The sequence below is a fragment of the Schistocerca serialis genome, chromosome 1 (assembly GCF_023864345.2).
Source record: "Schistocerca serialis cubense isolate TAMUIC-IGC-003099 chromosome 1, iqSchSeri2.2, whole genome shotgun sequence".
Lineage (NCBI taxonomy): Eukaryota > Metazoa > Arthropoda > Insecta > Orthoptera > Acrididae > Schistocerca > Schistocerca serialis.
The window spans coordinates 296,751,373-296,756,853 of record NC_064638.1 but is presented as its reverse complement, the minus strand read 5'-3'; the positions used below and the strand labels follow the sequence as shown (position 1 = coordinate 296,756,853).

The 5,481-nt window shown below is 45.5% G+C and overlaps 1 pseudogene; it reads left to right on the top strand.

Annotated features, from left to right (window-relative positions):
- Positions 1-5,149: 5,149 nt before the first annotated feature.
- Positions 5,150-5,267, top strand: LOC126427108 (5S ribosomal RNA; annotated as a pseudogene).
- The last annotated feature ends 214 nt before the right edge of the window (positions 5,268-5,481 follow it).

Genomic DNA, 5,481 nt, shown 5'->3' with positions numbered 1-5,481 from the left:
GTGAGGTACACGTACACACGTGGTTTCCGTTTTCAGTTACGAAGTGGAATAGAGTGTGTCCCGACGTGTCAGGCCAATAGATGTTCAATGTGGTGGCCATCATTTGCTGCACACAATTGCAATCTCTGGCGTAAAGAATGTCGTACACGCCGCAGTACATCTGGTAAATGTCGCCGCAGGCTGCCACAATAAGTTGTTTCATATCCTCTGGAGTTGTAGGCACATCACGGTACACATTCTCCTTTAACGTACCCCACAGAAAGAAGTCCAGAGGTGTAAGATCAGGAGAACGGGCTGGCGAATTTATGCGTTCTCCACGTCCTATGAAACGCCTGTCGAACATCCTGTCAAGGGTCAGCCTAGTGTTAATTGCGGAATGTGCAGGTGCACCATCATGCTGATACCACATACGTCGACGCGTTTCCAGTGGGACATTTTCGAGCAACGTTGGTAGATCATTCTGTAGAAACGCGATGTATGTTGCAGCAGTTTGGGCCCCTGCAATGAAGTGAGGACCAATGAGGTGGTCGCCAATGATTCCGCACCATACATTTACAGTCCACGGTCGCTGTCGCTCTACCTGTCTGAGCCAGCGAGGATTGTCCACGGACCAGTAATGCATGTTCCGTAGATTCACTGCCACGTGGTTTGTGAAACCCGCTTCATCGGTAAACAGGTAGAACTGCAACGCATTCTCTGTTAATGCCCAATGACAGAATTGCAATCGATGATTAAAGTCATCACCATATAATTGCTGATGTAGCGACACATGAAACGGGTGAAAGCGGTGACGATGCAGTATGCGCATGACACTACTTTGACTCAGTCCACCGGCTCTCGCAATGTCCCGCGTACTCATGTGTAGGTTCATCGCAACAGCAGCTAACACACCAACTGCTCTCGTTTCTCCTGTGACGGGCCTATTACGGACCCGTTTGCGTGCTACGACCGTACCTGTTGCATACAGTTGGCGGTAGATGTTTTGCAATGTGCGGCACGTTGGATGCTCTTTGTCCGGGTACCGTTCTGCATACACCCTGCAGGCTTCAGCTGCATTTCGTCGACACTCGCCATAGATGAGTATCATCACCGCCTTTTCAGAGTTCGAATACACCATGGTCACAGTTCCTACAACACTACACTATCACAGACGTCTGGTAACACGGTGTACTACAGTTGGTCTGCGTGCGGAGACGAATGCAAAATAACAATAGCAGCAAGCGCTACATGCGGACACTGCGACAGCTAGACCAAACCACAACAGTGCACTACAGCCACACTCGTAAACACGGTCGTCATCGTAAACATGTCTCTGCAGATTCTGCTCGCCGACCGTGGCCCGTGTTTGTTACAACACGCAACTGAACGTCGGAGGTTTCAAGCGTCAACTTTAGGTTACAATATCTCCGGATGTAATTAACATTCTACAATGCAACAAACGGCACTGATTTCGTATTTCTTTATATGTTAAGATGTGCTAACAAAACTAACGTGGTTCCATTAAAAAAAACGTATGTTTGTGTTAAAAAACATACTTTCGTGCATTTTTGTATGGTTTGTATTAAACAATTATACTAGCCCCTCTCCTCACGTTCGGTCTGTGGAATAGGTTCGTAAGTATTTGATTTGGTTTACGAAATATATCCAGCGGTAACGTTAGGTGACTCATCCTGTATATATAATGTTACTGATTCGACAAGTAACTCAACAACCGAAGAAACTTTCTAGTAACTCTAATAAGGAGCACTGTCGGAGAATCGAGAAAAAAACGGGAAGATAGTCTCTGAAAGTCTACCCCAGGGATCTGCGTTCGAAGGCTGTGTAAACTACAGGCTAATAGTTAAAAAAGGAACTACAGGGCTATTACAAATGATTGAAGCGATTTCATAAATTCACTGTAGCTCCATTCATTGACATATGGTCACGACACACTACAGATACGTAGAAAAACTCATAAAGTTTTGTTCGGCTGAAGCCGCACATCAGGTTTCTGCCTCCAGAGCGCTCGAGAGCGCATTGAGACAAAATGGCGACAGGAGCCGAGAAAGCGTATGTCGTGCTTGAAATGCACTCACATCAGTCAGTCATAACTTCAGGACGAAGTTCAACAAAGATCCACCAACTGCTAACTCCATTCGGCGATGTTATGCGCAGTTTAAAGCTTCTGGATGACTCTGTAAGGGGAAATCAACGGGTCGGCCTGCAGTGAGCGAAGAAACGGTTGAACGCGTGCGGGCAAGTTTCACGCGTAGCCTGCGGAAGTCGACGAATAAAGCAAGCAGGGAGCTAAACGTACCACAGCCGACGGTTTGGAAAATCTTACGGAAAAGGCTAAAGCAGAAGCCTTACCGTTCACAATTGCTGCAAGCCGTGACACCAGATGACAAAGTCAAACGCTTTGAATTTTCGGCGCGGTTGCAACAGCTCATGGAAGAGGATGCGTTCAATGCGAAACTTGTTTTCAGTGATGAAGCAACATTTTTTCTTAATGGTGAAGTGAACAGACACAATGTGCGAATCTGGGCGGTAGAGAATCCTCACGCATTCGTGCAGCAAATTCGCAATTCACCAAAAGTTAATGTGTTTTGTGCAATCTCACGGTTTAAAGTTTGCGGCCCCTTTTTCTTCTGCGAAAAAAACGTCACAGAACACGTGTATCTGGACATGCTAGAAAACTGGCTCATGTCACAACTGGAGACCGATAGCGCCGATTTCATCTTTCAACAGGATGGTGCTCCACTACACTTCCATCATGATGTTCGGCATTTCTTAAACAGGAGATTGGAAAACCGATGGATCGGTCGTGGTGGAGATCATGATCAGCAATTTATGTCATGGCCTCCACGCTCTCCCGACTTAACCCCATGCGATTTCTTTCTGTGGGGTTATGTGAAAGATTCAGTGTTTAAACCTCATCTACCAAGAAACGTGCCAGAACTGCGAGCTCGCATCAACGATGCTTTCGAACTCATTGATGGGGACATGCTGCGCCGAGTGTGGGAGGAACTTTAGTATCGGCTTGATGTCTGCCGAATCACTAAAGGGGCACATATCGAACATTTGTGAATGCCTAAAAAAACATTTTGAGTTTTTGTATGTGTGTGCAAAGCATTGTGAAAATATCTCAGATAATAAAGTTATTGTAGAGCTGTGAAATCGCTTCAATCATTTGTAATAACCCTGTATAAATAGGTTATTGCGCATCGCGATAGGTTGCAATACAAAGAGCTGAGCCAGTCGCGGATCGATTCCGCCAGTTAGTCTGTTCTTTTTAGGTAGTTTCTCTACACGTACACCTACGCGATTACTCTCCAATTTACAACTCAGTGCCTGACGGAGAATTCAGCGAACTATTTATCTGCCGTTTCACTCTCTCACAGAGCGCAGGGAAGACGAACACTGAACTCTTCCCGTGCGAGCTCTGATTTCTCGTATTTTATTGCAATGGTCATTTCTCTCTATGTAGGGGTGAGCAAAGAAAATATTTTCGCATTAGGAGCAGAAAGTTGGTGATGGATAATATTTCGTGAGAAGATCCTGCAGCAACGAGGAAAGCCTTAGTTTAATTGATTTCCACCAATACTCGCTTATCATATCCGTGGCTCCCTCTTCCCTGTTTCCCGATGATACAAAACAAACTGTCCATCTGTGAACATTTTCACTGTCCTCCGTCAATCCTATCTGAAGCGGATCCCAAACCGCGCAGCAATAGTTCAGAACAGGACGGACAAGCGTAGTGTAGGCAGCCTCTTTAGTAGATCTGTTGATCTTTCAAGTGTTGTGTCAATAAGTCACAGTCTTCCTTCGCCTTCCCCACACCATTTCCTATGTCGTCGTTCCAGTTTAAGCTATTCTCATTGGAATGTCTAACTATTTAGCTGAATTCACAGCTTTTAGATTTGAGTGATTTATCGCGTAATCTAAATTTAGCGGATTCCTTTTAGTACTCATGTACCCACATTTTTCGTTAGCCAGAGTCGATTTTCACTTTTCGCACCACACAGATACCTTGTATAAACCATTTTACAATTCGTTTTGTTTATCTGACGACTTTAAGAGATGATAAATGACAGCATCATCTGGAAACGCTCTAACAGGATTGGTCAGATTGTCGCCTAAATCGATTTTATAGATCAGGAACAGAAGAGGGTCTATAACACTTCCTTTGGAACGCTAGATATCTCGACTTCTCTGACAGGAAACCACGTACCGAGTCCCACAACTGATACTCCGTAGGCACACATCATGACGAGAAGTCGGTTGTGAGTAACTGTGACAAAAGCGTTCTTGAAATTTAAAAAAGTGGAGTCAATTTAGATATCCTGTCGAAAGGTAGGCTCTGAGCACTATGGGACTTAACTTCTGAGGTGATCAGAACTTAGAACTACTTACACCTAACTAACCTAAGGACATCACACACATCCATGCCCGAGGCATCCTGTCGAAAGCACCCATTATTTCGTGCGAATATAGAGCTATTTGTGTTTCACAAGGACGACATTTTCTGAATCCATGAGGACTGTTTTTCAATAGATCGTTTTCTACAAGATAATTCATAATGTTCGAACACAGTATACGTTTCAAACTCCTACAGTATATCGATGACCGCAATTCGGAGGTTACTGGTATTTCCTTTCTTGAGCACTAGTATGATGTGTGCAACTTCCCAGTCGCTTAGGAAAGCTCTGGGCTGGTGCTCAATCTACGCCTTCGAAAATAGGCGTACGAGAACAGTTAAAATACTATAACACAGAGAACAAAGTTTACTTGATACACTCAACAAATGCAGCGCTCACCTTCCTCCCTTAGGTTAACTGAACACTACGGTCGCAGGATAGTCTATTCGCGAGATATACGTTGAAGGAAGCAACATATTGGTTGAATTTGCAAATACATTGCACCCCACAATTTCAACAGTATACCACACCGTGCCGCACAGTGACCCTCTTGCAGCGTCTGCCACTGAGCTGGACAAGCATCTCCGCTGCGCTTTCGCGCTTTGCTAATCGACCCCGTAGCGAAACACGCTGTTCTTCTCTTCTGTGTTTCCTGTCTGGTACAGACAGACCTGAGAAACTGTTCTCTAGTCCCCAGACAAAGAAATAAAATAGTACTAATAAACAATAATGCCATCTGATTACTAATCTGGCCCAACGGCCTTGCCGCAGTGGTAACACCGGTTCCCGTCAGATCACCGAAGTTAAGCGCTGTCGGGCTGGGCTAGCACTTGGATGGGTGACCATCCGGCCTGTCCAGCGCTGTTGGCAAGCGGGATGCACTCAGCCCTTGTGAGGCAAACTGAGGAGCTACTTGACTGAGAAGTCACGAAAACTGACAACGGCCGGGAGAGCGCTGTGCTGACCACATGCCCCTCCATATCTGCATCCAGTGATGACTGTGGGCTGAGGATGACACGGCCGCCGGTTGGTACCGTTGGGCGTTCATGGCCTGTTCGGACGGAGTATAGTTTAGTTTAGTTTT